Raw genomic sequence first — 22,343 nt, 5'->3', positions numbered from 1 at the left:
ACTTTCCGCGAGTGCTGACTATATCCTCTATCTTCAAAGCCACCAATGCTAGATGGACTCCTTTTCATGTCTCAAATCTTTTTGACCTTCTTTTCTGTCTCATCTCTCTGCCTTTCTTTTCTACCACTGGTCACTGACTAACTCTTCTGTCTTCCTTTTCTACATTTCATGGCTCATGTGACTACGTTGGATCCTTCTGAATAGTCCAGAATATTCTCCCTATTTTAAGGTCAGATAATAAAGAACCTTAATATTCTGTCTGCAAAGTTCCTTCACAGAAGTACCTAGATAAGTGTTTAATTGAACTAAGAGATGGAAGTGTTTCAGGGTGGGATATATTTAGAATTCTGCCTAATACAGTACTGATTTAGTCCAAACTTCTGATTTTAAAAATGGAGTAGTTTAAGATAAAGTGGTTTATCCAAGGATTTATCCAGTTTTATCACATTTCTTATATTGAGATTGTTAGATCATCTGTTTGGAAAGAATACATAGAAGACTATTCAATTTTCATAATAAGTTGTTATCATGCTTCCTTCTAATCAATAACACAAAATATCCCTACTGCAAGGCTTAATAGAGATTTCAAACAATCAGCTATACTTGCTTCTGTCAAAAATGTTACCCAACGATATTGATACTTAAATGACAAACAAAGTATTGAGTTCTTTCCTCTTTAGGGATCAGCAAACTTTTTCTGGAAAATACCCGATAGTATATAGCTTAGACTTTTGGGACATTTGGTCTCTGTTAAATCACTCACTCATGCCATTTAGCATGAAAACAGGGGTAGACCATAGGTAAATGAATGAGGCTAAATGTGTTCCAATAAAACTTTATTCACCAATATAGGTGTTGGACCAGATTTGGTTCATAGGTGGAGGAGGGTCAGTTTAGTTTGCCAAACTGTAGTGTGGGGATTTGGATCCTGTATCTCTGTTCTAAATTCCCATGGCCACCCAACCACATCATTTCCCATTGCTATGTAGAAGGGGATCCACTCATGTATATTTTATGCTATAACTTTGACTTTAATTGAGATTTGATTTAAGAAGATTTGATATTTTTTTAAATTGCACAATTTCTTCAAAACTGTTGTCTAAGTCAGTGTGCATTTTATTGATCAATTTAAACATTTCTCATATTTTCCAAATGTATTGGCAAAACATTTTTAACAATATTATTTTATTAGCTTTTTAGTTACCGTAGAACTTATAATTATTTCCCGTTTTCATTCTTGGTATGAGAAAATTGTGCTTTTTCACCCCCTTTGACCATTATGCCAAGGGTTATCATTTTACTATTCTTCTCAAATTATCAACTTTTCATTTTGTTGATTCCCTCTAATATATATTCGCTTTATGTATAATAATCATTTATTCTCTTATTTCCTCTTCTTAATTTTCTTTGTGTTTATTTTTCTGTTCTTTTCCTAACTTTATGTGATACATATATATGTAAAATATGTATATATTATTTATATAATATATACAAATATAATGACTTTCAGTGTTTATTTTCTTAAGTTTCTATTATATGTTTTTAAATATTATAGACTTCTGTTTAGGCTCATTTTTAGCCTTATCCTACAAATTTGTTATCTCATATTTTATAATAATTAAGTCTAGAATATTTTTAATTTCCATCATGATATATTCTCTAACCATGTGACTATTAAGAGTATCTTCTCACCATCTATTTTTACCTTAATTTTGCTAATGTAAGAGAGCATATCTGACTGAATTTCTTTGAATTTTGATGAGATTTTCTTTATAGTCTAGTATATCATGAATTTTAGGAAAATTTTGATGTACAATTGTAAAATATATGTTCTGTTATTGTTGACTGCATTGTTCTACAGATATCCATTGGACAGATTAGTCATTCTTGTTCAGATTTTGTTTGTGCTTATTGACATTATTTCTCTTGTTCTATAAGCTCTTCAGAGAAGTATGAAAGTATTCCAGCTTGATTATGGATTTGTATATTACTCTTTTTAATTCTGACTTTTTTGCTTTATGTAATTTTTATCTATGTTATTAAGTACATATACAAATAGAATGGTTATATTTGCCTAGTGAACTGATCTTTTACTCATTATGAAACTACAACCTTAAAATCTGCAATACTTCTTGTCTTAATTCTATTTTTTCTGACATTAGCATATCAGCAAGAGTTTTCTTTTAGTTTATATATTTTTTTTCTATACTTTTATTTTAATGCTTCCTCATTCTTATATTTAGGATAGATCTTTTTAAACAGTATATAATTGGAGCTTGAATTTTAATTTAGTCTGGAAATGTTTGTCTTTTAATTAGAATATTTAGCCTACTTATATTCAATGTAATTACTGACATATTGGGTTTTATATCTATAATCTCACTATGTATTTTCCATTTGCCCATGCAGTTATAATCTCTTTAAGTTCTTGTTTTATTCTGGATTAAGGTTTTTTTTTTATTATTTTATTCCCCATTAGCATGATATTTATACATTATTTTCACTACAGATTAAAACATGCATCAATTATTCATTATTGTCTATTATAAATTAGTATTTGTACTATGCATCATGAAATATAATGAATTAGAATGCATTAACTCACAGGTATTTCAATATTTGTGTGATTATTGTTATGAATTTTAATTCTGCATATAGTTTGGACCCAACATAATATTAAAAGTATTTTTTGTATAGTCTATATCCATGTATATTTACCCATATATTTACTTCCATGTTTATTTCCATCATTGTTTTCCTTCTACTTAGAGATCTTCACCTTAGCATTTCTTTTAGTGTTGTTTTTTTGGTGACAAATTATTTCAATGTTTGTGTGTCTGGTGATGTCCTTACTTTGGTTTCATGTTTAAAGGATAGTTTCACTAGGTATAGAATTCTAGGTTGGCAGCTATTTTCTCTTAGTACTTTAAAGATGGCACTCCTTTGTCTTTGGCCTCCATTTTTTCTATTGAGAAGTCAGCTAGCTGTTATTCTTGCTGCTGCTCTTATAAGGATAACATGTCTTTTTTTCTCTAAGACCTCTGACTCTTCTACTTTCTTATCTCCTCAAGTCCCTATTGTCTCAGCAACTCTGGACTACAATTTTGTTTTTTCAGCTTCTTGAGTTTGCCAAAGATCCACCAGTTTATCTACCTGTTAGTTTTAGCCACCTGAATAGTTTCTCTGTCTTTTGTCCATCACCAAAAAATTAGCAAACACTCCAGGGGAAAAGCTACTCTTTAAAAGTCCATATGTTCATTTTGTGATTCTTTCTCTCTAGACTAATGAACCTTCAAGTACTGGTCACCTTAGTAGTTTTCAGATATCTTTTTAATTCTTTTATCTGGATTTTTAGTTGTACTGGTAGGAGTGTTAGTTTCCTCAGCATTCCCAACACCTAAGCTTTTGAATTAAAAATTTTATTGTAGACTAAAAAAAATTGTTTTTAATTTTCTGATATCACTTCCAGGTTTAGGAGGTAATACAAAGTCAATAGTGAACTATTATTTCTTGCTACATCAACAAACTTCAAAATCTGTATTACTCACGTAAGACCAGGTTTTAAAGTGATAACAAATATGCCATCAAATTTCAGTGACTTAAGACAACAAAAGTTTATTTCTTACCATGTAAAGTCCATTGTATATTTGTAGACACTCCAGGATAACTGTTCCTGGTTTTCTAGAATTTAGGTTGCTCTATGTTGTGATATACAAAATTAGAACTGCAGAATACATTAACTACATCACTCATACAGAGAAGAAATATTACAATAGGATTAGAAACTTTATTCTATGAATAATAAAGCATCAGTGATTATTCTAATGGATCTTATAAAACACAATAATAAATCTGTATATTCATTTATTTTTAGAGGAAATATTATCAAACCAAGTCTGCATTTTACAAAATGTTGTTTCTCAGATTGCAGATTGAACATTTACAACCTTATGTATACACAGAAATTGAAGTTCTTCAGTAGTAAGTAACTCAGGCTATTGGTAGTTGGGATATCTGGGTCTTCTACTTTCTTATTACAATTCTCCATCTGGCATTTTTGATGTTTTTGTAGGGAGAAAATTGAAGGTAAGTAAAAGTGTGGATTTAGAAAATAACATGGAGTTATTGGTAGTCTTCAAAGTGATTTTAAGAAGAATAATTTGGAAAAGTATTAGTCCAATGAAATGTAAATAAAATTTTGAAATGGCAGTATGGAAATAAATTATTTTTTATCAGTTTTATATATTATGAGCTTTAGGAGTTTCTAAGTAGCCAAAAACATGCCATTCATTGAAAGATACCAGTGTTTCAAAGAGGAGGAAAGTGAGAAAAATGAATATAGTCATTTATACACTACAGTTACTTTATTCATAAATAAAGACAGTGCTTAATCATTAGTAGATAGGGCTTGTGGCTTGTGTTTTGGATTGTTTTCTAATGATGGTGATAATTTTTCACTAATTTACTCAAAATTAAACTGACACCCCATTATTCCCCCTTAACAACAGGAAAATACTTTTAAAACCCAACCCTTGGTGTTTTAGGTAAGTTTATTTTGAATTACAATAGGGCAAAATTATCTAATGTAAATAGGAATAAAATTATGACCTTTGCAACACTAATATCATACTCTAGCCTAAATATGTTTGATCAGTCCAATGCTTCTATTTTTATATTTTAGTTAGGTATAGTGTCAACTCTTAGCAAAGGGATGGGGTAATAATTTCTTAGAACTTTTCCCAATGTCCTTCAATGAGTAAATATTTAAGACATATACAGATCTTTTCTGGGTGACTCAAATTACAGAGCTAATTTAAGTTAAAATTATTCAGCCACTACATTTCGCTTTCCATTGGGTAGACAAAAACCTTTAATTGTAATCACATAAGTTGGTTGCAAAAATATCGCATCTTTTAAGGAGACTGGTAAAAATGATTCCTTTAGAAAATCTTTGAAAAACTATATACAAATTGATTATTTATCAAATATATGTAGGTATATATATATACACATGTTCATATAAAACCAAGAGCAAACATACACACTTTTGAAATAGAGGTATCAGATATATATAGGTGACAAACTAAGAATTCAAGTTTACTAACAAAGTTATAGTTGAATAACTATTTATTTGCAGAGACTGTACTATGCTACTTGTAGGTGTGTGCACACAAATGTATGTTTTCAACTCCTAAAACACATCTACAAATGTTAAATGTAAGATGCTATGAAAACCTTCTTATGCATTATTTTATAAAAGCTATGAAAATCTTTTTAGGACTCATGAGAATAAATCTCTTGTTAAGCATGAGATGGGCACCATAAAATGTAAGGGGATGATCAGGGTCATAATTGAAAGACTGTAATAAAAGTGACATGTCATTTTTTATACCATAATATAGGATTCTTATATACCCCTACTCCCACAAAAACATAAAAATCACTTAGTTCAGAACATTCTACCATTTCTTAATTGTTACTCTGGTCACATTTCCCGCCCTTAATCCTATTCTTTGAATCTTTAAAAAATCTGCTGAACACTAATTATTTAACCTTGCCTCCTACCTACTTTCCCTCTTTATTCTGAGGTTTCTTAAGGGCTATAATGAGCTGTCCCCACACAAACAGGCCAAATTAGTGGATAATTACTGCTGGGCCTGTGAATGTTCTCACTCCTCCTTTCTTACAGTTTCACAACATTACCAGAATGGTCTGTCGCCTCCCTACCAATTAGGAACAATTACTACTTTATAACATTAGTGGTGGCAGGCTTATTATGTTTGAGGATATGTAGAAGTAAGGTGGGGGTAGGGAAGAAATGCAAGGCCAAAAAGGGTAATTGTCACATGAGGGACTTCAATAGTTTATTTTCATCATTTTAATTTCATGTTTTTTTTAAGATTCAGCTACAAAGATTTATATTAACTCTATTAGATGAAAGTGAACAAAACAATATATCCACGATTGTGTTTTTCTCTTTTTGCATGGGATAATATCTCATTTTGATGGCTTTAGTTTTCAAACTAATGGAAATGGCCCTGGATCATTCTTTGGGAGGAAAAATGTGTTACTTATTTTTTGGTTTCCTAGTAAAGATGTCTGTGTGTGTGTGTGTGTGTGTGTGTGTGTGTGTGTGTGTAGAATATGTCCCTGGTATGGGAATTTAGTTTCCTAAGCTATATTAAGGATGTCATTGAAAAGTAGATACTGTGATCTAGAAGGGTGACAAAACCTTTCTTTCCAATCTGTGTTTAATAGGGAAGTGTAGGTCAAGATAAATCTCCATTGAAAATTCAGAATGAAGAGTTTTGAAAGATTTTAAGACTGCTCAAGGGGTACTAAGTTATAGTTGGATGGGAAGAATAAGTTCTGGTGTTCTATCGCACTGTGGGGTGACTATGGTTGACAATATTGTATGGTATATCTCAAATAGTTAGAAGAGAGGATTTGAATGTTCTCGCCACAAAGAAATGATAAATATATGAAGTGATGGATATGCTAAATATCCTGATTTGATTTTTACACAATCTATGCATGTATTGAAACATCATACTATACCTATAAATATGTACAATTATGTATCAATTAACAAAATTTTTAAAAAGACTTCTATATATGCAGTTGACTTTTTCTCAGGGAATAGGGCATAACAGACTCATCTACTTTAGCTTATCTGTTCTCAAATTTTTTCTTTGTTCTAATAAAGTTTCTATTACTTCTGTAAAATCTTTTTTAAGGAGGTGAGTGATATTTACTTGACAGTAGGAGGAATGAAGGTGAAGTCCCCCATGCCAACAACAAAAGCCTTGCTTGTTGCTGTGTATGGATGCTTTCTCTCATTCAGGGAATATTTCAGAAATTTACTAAAGTATGAGTACAGTGATAAATCTGGCCTTATTGTCCTTTTTGGTGCTTCCATTCCATGGTCACAGGACACAATCCTAAACCTTTTCCTTGGATAACATCTTAATTAGCCTAGCTTGTTCGTGCTTCAAAGAAAGAAGGGATTTAGAAAACCTCATATAATGGAGAAGAAACAGTGAAACTTTAATATTTATTAGAAGGAAAACAAGAAACAGTTCTAGATACCATTGACAGGAAAAAAAATTTCAGATGAAATCAGTAACCAATTTTGACAGTACTGTCAGAGAGCATGACAATAGAGAGACTATTATTATTATTATGGAATAAGGGGACTACTGTTGTTAAATTTGGAAATGTCATTTTTGCTGAATGGTTAGAATGGAAAACACATTTTAGAGAGTTAATAAAGGATTAGATAGAAAGTGCAGCCTGAGGTTATGAAACACACATGTGAAAAGTTTGATAATTAAGAAGGAAAAAAGGGTTAAGAATTCAGAATGAGGCTTTTGCATATTTGAAAGAAGAAAAGGAGAAAATGAATGAAGATGGATTAATAATTACAAAAGTATGATAACTAAAGCATGTATTACCTTCCAAAATTTGAAGAAAAAATGCAGCTTTTTTATATTGTTAAAAAGTAATAGAAAATGAGAATAAAAATAGAACTGTATCGAGATAAAGGGGCATACATTGAGTGGGCTATTTATTTTCAGTGAATTAGAAAGCAAAGATTGTGTCTCACAAAATTGCAGCAGACATTTTGGAGGGAAAAAAGTTGCATAAAGGATCTAGCCTTGAGTGACAAGCAACTTAAAAAAAACAAGATCAATAGTAAGTCTCTGGTTGTCTGGAACTAGTAGACAATTCAGTTGTTCAATAAAAACATCAAACAGTATGTTCTTTATAATGAATAGCAAATAATTAGTAGATTGACTACATTTTTCAATTTTTGATTGTGTATGTATGCATCAAATACTCCTGACCACAATATTGTCTCTCCAGACAAAACCAAAGTTGATTGACTGTAATGTTCATCATGTAGGAGTTACTAAACATGTTCTATGTACTACCAGTATAATACTTATTTCTCATGGCTACTCAGTTTCTTAAAGACTCCAGGGTTTCTATTTCCACTAATATATAATCATTTTTAGTTACTTAATTGTAAATTGTTTTTATGGCATTTATCCCAGAGATATAAAAATTTATATTCACACAAAAATCTGTACATGAATGTTCATAGTAGCTTTATTCATAATAGCCCCAAATGGCAAACAACTCAACTCTTCCATGATTAAAGAAACTGTGGCATATTCACACCATGAAATACTACTCAGTGATAAAAAAGACCATTACTGGTAAACCCAACAACTTATATGGATCTCAAGGGAATTATACTGAATGAAAAAAAGGCAATCATAAATGGTTACCTAATGTATGATTCCATATATATTACCTTCTTGAAATGATGAAATTATAGAGATGGAAAACATGTTAGTGGTTGCCAGTGATTAAGGAGGTACAGAGAGAATGACATGGCTGTGGCTGTAAAATAGTGACACAAAGAGTATTTGTGTTGGAACTAATCTTCATCTTTACCATGGTGATAGTCACAGAAATCTACAAATGTGATAAAATAGCAAAGAACCAAATACACAAACACAAATGAGTGAATATAAAATGAGTGGTATCTGAATAAGGTTGATAGATTTCATCAACATCAAACTTCTAGTTGTGATGCTGTGCTGTAGTTATACAAAATATTATCACAAAAATACACACAGAATTTTTATGTAATATTTCTTACAAATGTAAATAAATCTATAATTATCTCAAAATAAAAAATTTAAAGCATAGGTAAATTGTGCAATATTTTTTCAAATATTACATTGGTGTTCTTAAGGGAAATGGATTGGAGAGGGCAAGAAGAAAAAGAGGGACACAAATTTAATATTCTAAAATCATATCCAGATGCAAGATTATTTAGATTAAGTAGTGACAACTATAGTAGAGAAAAATGGAAAATTCCAGATAGATTTGAAAGTAGGATTAATAGGTTTTGCTGATGGACTATGGGCCAGATTTGGATGACAAATGAAAGGGAGTAATCTAGGATATTCTTAGGATGTTGGCCATAGAAACAAGTTGAAAGTACTTTTTTATAATATAGAAGAGAATATGGCAGGGGTCTGCTTTGATAAGCTGAGTATTAGACATTCAAACATTAAAATCCAGTAGGCAATTTGATAGACTAGACTAGAAGTCAAAGGAGTTATGGAGAGTGAGTTTGGTAGTCATTGGCATATCTACGTAATAAATCTGCTTCAGGTAACTTGTTGCATATGAGAGTGTGCTCTTTGTCACTGGACTCCAACAAATTGGTAACCATTGTACAGCAAACCTGCTTCACGGAAAGAATCTGAGACAGGAATATAAGAAAACATTATTGAAGGGGAGGATATCAAGGAACTAAGAGGCAAGACTTTTGAATCAGTCATCCACATACAATATTAACACCAAGAAATATAATGCAACCATGTAGGATGAGTGCATTTCATGTCTTTTCCACACAGAACTTTCTGAGGGCTGATAATACTTACCTTGGATCCCACTTAAGTTTAGTGCCTTTTTATACATGTGCATTGTCAAGTTCTGATGATAAATATGGAATGCAGGAGCACCAATCCCTAATGTGATATCTTCCAACCTCCTGGTTTGTTATACAAGCTCTGTTCTTTCTCTCTCTCTCTCTTTTTTTTTTTTTTTTTTTTTTTGACAAATAGTAATGCAGAGTACAGCTGGAAGCTTAATCTTCTCTACTCAAATTCTCACCTACATATTGTCACCTATTCCTTGGTGATGGGCTCTACTTGCTAGTTTGGAGCTCTTGGTATAGTAGGATATATTTTCACATATAAAATGGATGAATTTATTTCCCCTAATATTTCTTGTAATCCTTCTCCTTCTCCATGTGGTCAGTTAATCCTTACAGCATCCAATGGCCCATGACATTTAAATTGGATAAACTCCAGAAAAATATTTTGAGTTCCCAAACTTAGGCTTTAAGATTGACAGAAGTGAGTCAGGCCTCAGGACTACATGTGATGTTAGGACTAGTCTTTTCCCCTCCTTGGGATTAGATAAAAGTTTCTCAAGATGGACTATACTGATATTTTGGCCTGATAAGACGTTGTTGTGGGGGCTGTCATGTGCATTGCAGAACATTTAGCAGCATCTGTGGTATCTTCTCAGTAGCTGCCAGTAGCACCTCCTTAATTGTGACAACCAAAAATATCCCCAGACATTGCATATGTCCATTACGTGGCAAAACCACTGGATTATACTATTTTGAAAAAAAAATCCTCTACTTACTATGTAGGGAAGACATAAGCCTTACAAAAACTGTGATGTTATATGTAATATGGGCCACAAGCAGAGTTGCCTACAAACCAGTGGTTTAAGAAAATAAGAAATACCTGCATATAGTATCTTGTCACAGAGGCCATACCTAGCACCCTGGGCTTTCCTTTAGTTCCTGTGAAATATAGGAGAGAAGTTCAATGTTCCCTGAATCCTACACTAGTTTTATGCATTAAATTGTGTCCTCCCAAAATGTATATGTTGATTTCCTAACTCCCAATATATCAGAATATGACTGTATTTGGTGATGGAGTCTTAAAAGAGGTAATTAAGTTAAAATGAAATAATTAGGGAATTCAATAGGACTGATGCCTTTATAAAAAGAGAAAATTTGGACACCTAGACAGAGGGAAGATCACGAAGACACGGTGAGAAGATGGCCACCTACAGTCAAGGAGGGAAGCCTCAAAAGAAACCAACCTGCCAACATCTTGATCTCACACTTTCAGCCTTCAGAATTTTTGGAAAATAAATTTCTGTTTTTTAAGTCACCCAGTCTGTGATACTTTGTTATAGCAGCTCTAGCAAACGAATTTAACTCCTTTGTCCCTAAATTACTACCACCACTGACATCAAGAGGGGAAAACTAGACTAGGACAGTTCTACAGCCAGGGGATTATGCATCTGTGAGGGTGAGTTGATGACAGGGACCCAGAGAGAAGACTGTTTATCACATTAGAGTCCAAATGGACAGTCGATAACACTAAGGATCACATCACCCCCTCTCTGGTGCCGCAATGTTACTAAAAACTGCCCCAGAATATAAACACAATGGGAGCATGGAAATGGCAGTGATTGGTTGATATTATGTTTCCATGACCTGGAAAAATTGCAATTTGAGGTAGATATTGGATTTGTTAATTAAAAATATGTATACTTTTTTGTGTGTGGGTTTTACAAAGATGTCTCGGTTGTAGCCTGAGACATTGGGATGTGTTGGCTAGTTCTTGAAGAGCAGGGCCACTTTAGAACTGAAAGAAGCATGGCGTGGAGACCAGCTGCACCGCACGGCTGGTGTAAGAACAGAGATGGAGCCCAAAGCTCGCCCACAGCACAAGCTATAACTACAGACCCTGGCCCCCAGCTCCTGACCACAGGAGAGCAGAGGCCGGTGCTCCCAGTGTCATGTAACACATAAACTCTGCAGTTTCAGGACCAGAATCTTTTTTCCTAGAATCTAATATTCAGGCAACCTAGATCCTTGTGCACTTTCCAGACTATGATGAATCATGAAATCTACACACAGGCTGCTGCTACATCTCTAGAAGTTTCCTGCTCCTAAACATCGTTTCAGTCCTCTGTGACTGGTCAGGTCACATGACCTCATTTATTTGACAGATTTGTACCTCCTACTCTATTTACCAATGATGGCCTGAAGCCTACCTGGACTTGTTGGATACTTTAGCTACATCTAGAACAGTCCCCGTGTCCTCTCTTCGATAGCCATTTGTTTCGCCATCACAGGCTGTGTACTCCAGTGAGCAGTGCTTGGCGAGTCTCAGATTCCTCCAGTTTCCTATTGTGCTCATATCGATTTGTTTTCAGTTTGTGTCTTGACTATTTTAGCCTAAGTCTATACATGAAATCCTGCACACAAAACTCATGTATGAAAAGGTGTATTTTCTCAGAAAATTTTCTCACTTATTCTGGGAGAAGAAATGGGGGAAGAGTTGAGATGGAGAGAAGTGTAGAATTTCCTCTGCTCTGGGGGCAAACGTGAAAATGTGAAAGAGGATTCTCGCAGCAAATGGAGCTGAGAAAATGGACACCACCATAATCCCCCTCTTAATCTTGCTCTTAAGCCCACTCTGGCACTAAAGGGGACTGTTTTGGGAAAAATAGCTGCCAGTGTGCAAGCTCCTAGCATCTCTGAGCAAAAGTCACAGAAGAAGGCGAAAGGCTTGCGACTTCAATCATTTTGTCCTGTGACTTTAGGCAGGTGACCATAAAGAATTTAAAGCACTAAATGATGGAGAAGAAAAATGATTGCTCACATAAATTGTGTGTTACAAACATCATCTATCCTATAAGAAGTTTATGAGTTTGGTGTTATACTAGTTGGTATTATATTATTATTCTCAGTTTACATAGGGAAAAATTGAAACCTAGAGGTATTAGGTAACTTGTCCAGATTTGCTGAGCAAATATGAGCCGGGGTCAGGGCATGAATTTAGTTTCTCTGGTTCCAATTCCGTGTTCTTAATTCCTGTATTACACTGCCACCCAAGGAAAGTAACAATGAACCTCAATTTCCACATCTATCAAAGTGGTTGACTGAATTTTAAGTGCTCTAGCATCCCTAGCACTAGCATGCTATCATTTTCCTGGAGACTTACAAGGAACATTATTCCCATTTAAAACACCTGCAAAAGCATTATTTGTGAGCTTGCCATATGTTTTCAGCAGAAAGCTTACACTTATTTCCCCATGGAGTAATGTGCTAAGAATTTTTTTTTGTAGGTTGGTGTTTATGATGAAGTATTTCATATGATTTTATGTTTTTAATATGTCACATTAAATCTTGGGAATGTAAAGGATGAAAAGAGAAAATATATATTTATTTGTAAGTGGATTAAATCTAATCACCTTCTGTTCTAGGTTATATATGTGGCTAACAAGAAAACTCTAATGATCATTACAACCCATGAGGTTCCAAGAAGATTTCAAGTATCTATATTATTCATGTTAGTGATTATCATAGCACTTAAGACTGAAATCACATCCACAAAAGTTTAAAAATATAAATTTGTAAATAATTTTCAAATTTTCAACTCTACAAAAAATATTTTTATGCTATTTATAGTATTTTGGAAACATTTTTATTTTTAGATTCATTTTTTAAATCTAGAGCAAACATTTAGAGTATCACAAATGTCATCATTTTATTTGATTTGAATGCCTTTACTGGTTCTTTGATATGCTTCCCTCACTCTACCTGAAATTTTCCAAGAGAGAAAGAAAATTTGAGTATGGAGGTAGACATATGCACAGGTATTAAATTTGGTCTTTGTTATTCCAAATAACAATCAATACCTTTAAAATTGGGGAGAGAATTTTGCCTATGTATTTAAACATAGCACTGAAGAGCTATAACTTATTGTGTGAAATCAAATCAACTATTCTGTTTTTTTTCTTTTTTTTTTTTTTCTTTTCCTGTCCATTTATCTGTGAAGTCATGCTATCTTCTCACATTCAGGTAATAACAAAAATCCTCTGATGACTCTTCATGACAAATAAACAAGTTCTCAGTTCTGTAATTAATCCATATGGAGCCAGTTTTGTCTAATAGAAATGTTTACATCTGCACTGTCTAATAAAGTAGCTGCATGTAGTTATTGAGCACAGTAATCTGGCTGGTGCGACTGATAAACTAGATTTTAATCTTGTTTAATTTTAATTGTTTTTCTTTTTGAAAAAAATTTAATGTAAATTTTAATTGAAGTATAATAGACACAAAGAAAAGTAAACAAATCTTATATAATTCAATAGAGTTTCACAAGGCATACATACTCATGTGACGGGCATCTAATTCAAGAAATAGAGCATTACCAGAACCCCAGAAGTTCCCTTATCCCATTTCCAGACACTACACCTCCCGCCTCAGTTCTAACACAGTATGTTGGTTTTGCCTGTTTTGAACTTTATATAAATGGAATCATATAGTATGTTCTCTTTTGAATCTCGGTTCTTTTTTTCAAACATTATGTCTGTGAGATTCATAGATGTTGAATAGTTGGAATTCTTTTGTTCTCATTGCCTTTTTTTTATTTCAGCATATTATGGGGTACAAATGTTTAGGTTACTTATATTGCCTTTGCCCCCCTTCCCCGTCGAATCAGAGCTTCAAGCGTGTCCATCCCCCAGATAGTGCTCATTGCACTCATTATGTATGTATATACCCATCCCCTCCTCCTCCTCCCATCTGCCCGATGAATGTTATTCCTATATGTGCACTTAGGTGTTGATCAGTGAAACTGATATTAGGTGAGCACATGTGGTGCTTGTTTTTCCATTCTTGGGATACTTCACTTAGTAGAATGGGTTCCAGCTCTATCCAGGAAAATACAAGAGGTGCTAGATCACCATTATTTCTCATAGCTGAATGGTACTCCACGGTATAGTTGCCTGAGGCTAATGGCTACTGTATTGTTTAGCACAGATTTAGACCAGAGTAATATTTGAAGTTTCCAACTTTAAAAAGCTGGACTCATAGAAGCAGAGAGTAGAACAATAGTTTCCAGGGGCTGGGACATGGGAGAAATGGGTAGATTTGGTCAAAGGGTATAAACTTTCAGTTATAAGATGAACAAGTTCTGGGGATCTAATGTATAGCATAGTGACTATAGTTAATATTATTGTATTGTTTATTTGAAATTTGATGAAAGAACACATTTTAAGTGTACCTCCCCACACACACTCACCTACATGTAACTATGGGTGGTTGAGGGATATATTAATTTGACTATTGTGATCAGTATACAATGTATATGTAGATCAAATAATCATGTTGTACACTTTGAATATATACAATTTTTATTTGTCAGTTAAATATTTTTAAATTAATAAAAGCCTCTCTTTCTCATTCAGTTCAGGACCCTTTTAGCTTGGAAGCCTGAAGTAAGGTGGAGAGTACAGTCAGCTTCTCCCTTCATCCTGTCATTTGGCCAGAGGGAGGCAGGGAGACAGATGAGCAAGAACAGGCACCAATAGCTCATTGGTTACCTCTGGCTGTAACCAGTGTTTATAACATATTCTTTCAGCATTGGTTGTAATCCATGTCGCTTCCTTTTCTTGGAGTTCTCCTAGAAACCTTCTGTAGTGCTCCCATGATATAAGCAATACATTTTCTTTCAGCCAGACACTTGGGTTCGTTTTCTCTCTCCTTGAAATCCTGTAGTATTCTCCCCCACTTTTTTTTTTGGTTGAGAGGGATAACCTTGCCTCTCCAGGTCATCTTCTTATAATGGATTTGAATTGGTTCTGGGCCTACTCTCCCAAAGTTCACTATCATCCATGAGAAACAGTTATGCACTGTCTTTCCTTTCTCAGGTGAAATATAGCTAGGGTCTAATGTTTCTCAGCCCACTCCATTCCATTCGTTCACCTCAGGTTCACGAGAAACACTCATGCATGCTTGTCCTCATCTCAAATGGAAAGGTAGAAAGCTTCTGGAAGCACCTGGTTTTATCTCTCCTGCTCATCTTTCTGTAGGTGAGTAGGCACACTTCTCACACATACATGTTTTAAAACATGGAGGGAGCTCTATGCTCTGAGCACCACAGAATACAGGGACCAAAAGTCAACCTCTCCTGCTGAGAGAGAGAGAGAACACCTCTCCTCTGAGAGGGTGAGGTTGAGAGTTATTTCAAACTGAAAGCTCTTTGATAAAACTCTCCCACTAATATCCAACACCTATTCTTAGCCTCTTTACTTTTTTATAGGTTGGAGGTAAATGGTCAGCTCAGCTAAGGACCAAGGCCACCTCCTTTGCAAGTCCTACTTAAATGATCCTGATCTTCACTTTGGAATGCTAGAGCAGTTGACACAGTATCTCAAAGGTCTCAGCTGAAACAGGGAGAGAAAAGGCCCAATTTAAAATTGTGTTACTTATATATGCAGTTACATGAGCCGTTTTTTATCCCAAGTATTTTATACACATTATTTCATAAAATCCCTGTATAGAGTATTAGTAATATAACTAATTTACAGGTGAAGAAACTCAATGAGATAAATTAGATAACTTGTCAACATCATATAGCTTAGGAAAATGTGGCAGGTCTGGGATTAAAATCTAGAACCCACACACTTGGTATCTACCCAAAGAGGAAAGACATTCAATGATAAAGACATCTGCACTGGAATGTTTATAGCAGCACAATTCACAATTGCAAAGATATGAAAACAACCCAAGTGACCATTAATACAAGAGTGGATTAACAAAATGTGGTATATGTATACCATGGAGTAATACTCAGCCATAAAAAATGATGAACTACCTATTGTATTATCCTAGATGGAGCTGGAGGCCATTTTTCTAAGTGAAGTATTACAAGAATGGAAAAACAAACACCATATGTACTCACCATTAAATTGGTAGTAATTGATCAACACTAACGGGCACATATGGGAAGTACCATCCATTGATGATCGGGGCAAGTGGGAGGGGGAGAAGAAGATGGGTAAATCCACACCCAGTGGATGAGGTGCATGCTGTCTGTGGGATATGCCTGCTTGTTGGGCGGTGCAAAGACAATTTATGTAACCAAAGCAATTGTACTCTGAAATACTCTGAAATTAAATAATAATAATAATATAATAATACTAAAAGATCTGCAACCCTAGTTTTTCTTTCTCTAAGTTCACTCTGTTGTACTATTTTCCCTAGGTTAGTTGTCAGCTATTTTAGGCATTGATTTCTAAAACCAAAAGAAGTTGTGTTTGAGATTGTAAACATGATATATATAAATACATATGTATGCATTCATATACAGAAGGAAATATTATATACACATATGTGTATAAATAAATATGACTATATATCATACTATTTTTTTCAAAGTCACAATTTTCGTCCTATATTTGCTCATATTATAAATTTGAGTGCTTCTTAAAATCAGTGTACACACTTGCTTTACTAAACTAGTGCCTCTGTTCTCCAAAAATTCCATTAATAAATCAATGTTATCATTAGCTATATGGCATCTTAGAATCCAATACATATCAGGGTAACTGAGCCACTTAAAGAGAGACTCTACCAATACAAGTATGCATTGACCCATTCCTAATGCAGAAAATATGTCAAGGATCAACAGCTGATAACTAACATGTAAACATACTCTTATAAGAGTCAATGGCCAACTGAATGCATTCTTGGTGTCTGATCAATTAACAAAACAATAAAAAAACCTTAAAAGTTTCTTTTCAGACATCACATTTTTGAAAATATAGTTTTGGAGAGTTTGAAAGAGAAAGAATGTAAAAGAATGTAAAACTAGTTCTTCCTAGTGTAAAAGTAGTTTATAATGCTCATTAATCCATTGATCAATTCAACAAATACTGTAGTTAAAGGTATGGTATTTACAAGCAATGGTCCTAAAGAATTTGCAAAGAAAAGGAGATTTAAGCTTCTTAGTAGGCCTGTCTGAGAATTGATATGTGTGACCAAAAAAGAGACATGTGAACAACTCCTTACATTTTTCATATTTATTTTAATTTTACCCTGAATACAGTTATCAGTACATTAATTTTATCTTAACTAGTTGACTTTAAGAATATAACCAATGCAAAGAACCCCTTTATTTTAAAGGCATGGGTACTATACTATTGTTACAAGAAAAAATAAATCTACATACACATACTTAAAGGTTGATGCTATAAACACGTCAGGATGTATGAAGCTGATTTCACATCTCTATCATGAGCACATCATGTTCTATGAGCATGATAAATTTATTAGGTGTGTGCACATAGAACTTTATAAGTGAAATAATGAAGTGCCTCATTTTACATATGAGGTCTAAGGAAGTTATGTGATTCTCCTGAGTGCTAGTGCCAGTTGGTAGCAGAACCAAAACAGATGCATTTAGGATTCCTTTTACATATACAGAAAGAGCATTTGAGATGTATGGAAAAGAAATGATTCTTAGTTTTTGGAATATTCTCAATCTCTAACCTTACATCACTTATGTTATACTTTCTCTTGGCAGAATAAAACTTAAGTACTTAACATAGCCAAAAATATACAAATGCAGTTTGATAGTAAATAAAAAGTTGCATTCTGGGAGTAAATATGATTAATGGTATTTATAAATAATCATCTATGTACACCAGATGCTTTCATAGATGAGGGGTACCTACTCAACAGCACAAACAAACTCACAATTTTCCCTCTCACATTCTTATTTCCTCTCTTCTAGTCCAACTGATATTTGTCTTAAGATCATTTTTTCTTATCTCCTGATTTAACCAAGCCCCAGGTTTTATCCAGTGTTCTAACCTCTTAATTCATCCAATTAAGAGGCCATTTAATTTCTTCTCCAAAGTTATTCTCTATGCTTCTCCCATATACAAAAGTTACTGTGGACACATGGAGATGTGAGCCTTCATCATCCAGGATCTCCTGCATCATCCATGTATCTCTTTACTTCCTGAGTTTTGCAAGAGAGGGAGAGTTCAGTTTATTTAGTGAATTGTAGTTGGGGTGTAGGGCAATTGGTAAGCAATCTGTATTTTGTCTACCACTTATTGTCTGCTGAATAGTCTAATTTTCTTTCTAGTCAAAGGAAAAGGTAAAACACGGGCTCTGCTATACTCAAAAGTTCTCTTCTGAGTTTTGGAGATTTTCTCCAGTTGAGATAGGGAAGGAAGGAAGAGGCTGGTGAGAATTGCACTTGCTCCATATCACATGCTTTAAAAAAATTAGTTATTAAAAAATTGCTAAAGATTGAATATCCCTGAATCTAGTGTTTCACAACACATTACAGTTTTCTCTTAAAATTAATTGTAATTCTGAGAAATTTAAAATGATAGATTTTTGGAAAATACTATATTTCCTACTTCATATGTTCAACGTTTACCCATCTGCTAAAATCTGAATATTTCTGTGTGGCAGAGACTAGGAATACAGAGATGAATAAGAAATGAACATTGACCTCAGGAGGTTCACAGTCTAAATTATAAAAGAGGAGATACAAAACAAGATGGCAGACGAGCAAAACCACCATCCAGAGTATCTCTGCAAGAAAGATACGTTTTAGAAGGAAGTGAAAAAAATAAACAGGCAGACAAACATTTAATGGATGAAGGTCAGAAGGAAGGGTGCCTGAAACTACAGGAGGCTTCACTGGAAGAAGTTGTGCAGAACTGGAAGGAGAAAGGCCTCCAAGAGTCTTGGAGACCAACAACAAGTGCAGGTGGAGTGGTTAAACTTCCCCTCCCTTGCAACCCGAACTGCTGGTGGGCTCTTGAGCAGTTGGAGAGACCTGCTAACACCAGCCCAGAGATGGCTGCTGCCACTGAGTGGTGAGCCTGTTGCAGTCAGGGCTCCAGGCTCCCAGCTCTCTCAGGGTACTTCCCAGTCCGCAGACCTGAGAGATCAGCAGGCACCATATTGCTTCATTCTCCCCTTCTCTTTCCCCTTCCCTACCCATGGCTGCCAAGACAGACAATTTAGCCACCACCCAGAGGCATCTGCAGGGAACTGGACCTTTCCTTTTGGGGCCCTACAGCAGACCGACGGATACTCAGACTGTGAGCTCCCTGCCTGCGAGCCCTCCCAGGTGCTAATTTGCCTGGTGACTCCAGGAGAGCAGGGAAAATCCCGAGGCAGAGAGACATTGATCCAGCTTGGGCACCCTGTGGGTGACTTGAAGCAAGCATTCATCTCCCTGGCAGGATCAGGGGTTGATCTCTGGGGCCCGGGGGGCGGGGAGGGAGATAGGCCTACAGACCAGATCCCATACACACAAGTCTCAATCACATTGCCTGGGGGCGCAGAAAGGATATTTGTGAATGAGCCTACTGAGGTGTGTGTGCCTTTAGGGGCAGATCAGTGTATTTGAGGGGCAGCCCTCCTCCCATAGGAGAAGAACAAACAGACAACCTACAGAATGGAAGAAAATATTTGCATGTTACACATCCGATAAAGGGCTGATAACTAGAATCTATATAGAACTCAGGAAAATCAGCAAGAAAAAATCAAATAACCCTATCAAAAAATGAGGAAAGGACATGAACAGAAATTTTTTAAAAGAAGACAGACTAATGGAAAAGAAACATATGAAAAAATGCTCAACATCTCTAATCATCAGGGAAATGTAAATCAAAACCACAATGAAATATCACTCATCTCCAGTGAGAATGGCCTTTATGAAAAAGTCTCAAAACAATAAATGTTGGCATGGATGTGGAGAGATAGGAACACTCCTACACTGTTGGCAGGACTGCAAACTAGTAAAACCTCTATGGAAAGTAATATGGAGATACCTCAAAGAGCTACAAGTAGAACTACCATTTGATCCAGCAATCCCATTACTGGGCATCTACCCAAAAGAACAAAAGACATTCTGTAAAAAAGACATCTACACTCGAATGTTTATAGCAGCACAATTCACAATTGCAAAGATATGGAAACAACCCAAGTTCCCATCAATACATGAGTGGATTGATAAAATGTGGTATGTGTATACCATGGAGTTCTACTAAGTCCCCCCAAAACAGTGGTGATATAGCACCTCCTGTGTTAGCCTGGATAGAGATGGAACCCATTCTACTAAGTGAAGTATCACAAGAATGGAAAAACAAGCACCACTTACCATCATGTTGGTATTAACTGATCAGCACTTAAGTGCACATGTGGTAACATTCATGGCATGTCAGGCAGATGGGAGGGTGGAGGAGGGGATGAGCATATTCACAACTAATGGGTGCAGTGTGCATTGTCTGGGGGACGGACAGGCTTGAAACCCTGACTCGGGTGGGACAAAGGCAATATACATAATCTAAACATTTGTACCCCCATAATATGCTGAAATAAAAATATTTTTAAAAAAGATAATACAGTACAATGCTGTGAAGGGAAGTTCTATCTACATAATTTCATGGACATAAGATATCTATAATCTCCATCACACAACTGGGGAAGTTTAAATCTAAGACAGTCCTCAAATATAATCTATTACAGTAACTTATTCATGTTACAGATAAGGAAAATGAGGCCCAGAAATTAAAATTTCCATTTCATAGTTATGAAGCCTATTTCACAGGCCAGAAAGTGAGAAAGATTTGTTTCTGCATCCTGCTCCGTTCCTTGAAGATAGTAATAGTGCCTTCTTTCTTGGGCCTTCCTTAATGTCTGGAACAATTCTACACACATTGTAGGCAACCATAATAAATATTTGTTGGACTGAAACTTTACTGACTAAAGCAAAGATTTGTTCAGTTATGTAAGCAATAGAATTTAGGGTGAAGCGAGATTGTTCAGGGTCTTTTAAGCTAAGTCGAGAGTTTGGATTTATCACTTTCATTTTGACTACCACTCTAATTGTTAATGTGTAAAGGAGTTATTTTATAATGATTTATGTGCAGTTTACTGGACATTTATTCCTATAGTCATGAATGTCAGGTATGAATTATGTTTAACCTTGGAAGTTACCATGTTCCATATTCGAATGGTTAATGATAAGACAAGGCATTGGATTTCATCTTCTTTTGCTAAGCTAATGTCACCTTTCTCAGCCTCTCTGACAAGGTTATAGAAAGGAAAAGAGCCTTGCCCTTGCCTTAGGACTCTGAAAACCTGGCCTCTATTTTGGGTTAGGCAATTAATTTATACAAATACGCATACATACACATATATATACACACACATACATGTACATATATATATATATACATATATATATATCTTGATCATTTCATCTATAAAATTGGTTGGCCAGTATTAAATTATACCTAAAGTTTACTAGAGCTAAATAATTCAGTATATCCTCCTAATCAAATCTTGTCATACTTTGGTCATAGATTTCATGTTTAAACTTGGCTTGATATGAACATATCTATTTGAGAGACAATTTTTAATCAGAAACAAACTGAACTCCTCTAATAAAATCTTCAGCAAAAGCACTAATTATAATGATTACTTATCAAACTTAGAACAGATGTGTTTTAAAAGATATGCTTTATACCTTTGTTTTTAAAATTCTATTAATATTATTCTGAGTGAGACAAGGGCTTACAGTTCTAATTGAGAAATTCATAATGATTATGAGGTAATTTGATAGATTGCCAAATGAATATTAATTTTGATACTTTGAAATGTATTATTTCCATGTTTAATTGAAGGAATGATAACAGACCATTGTAGCAATCCCATTATTGTAAGTGGTATGCATTGTGAATTAATCATATGGATAATAATAATTTGTTACTATCTACAGCACTGTTTGATATGTAAAACTCCTATAAAAATGGTTTCATTTCAGTATCCCTAAAACAAGAAATGTAGTAGTTTTTTTGAATATTGAAATAGTTACTGTTTATGCAAACCACACACAAATATA

The sequence above is a fragment of the Lemur catta genome, chromosome 12, assembly GCF_020740605.2.
Source record: "Lemur catta isolate mLemCat1 chromosome 12, mLemCat1.pri, whole genome shotgun sequence".
NCBI classification, from domain to species: domain Eukaryota; kingdom Metazoa; phylum Chordata; class Mammalia; order Primates; family Lemuridae; genus Lemur; species Lemur catta.
Note: the sequence above shows the minus strand (reverse complement) of the source record.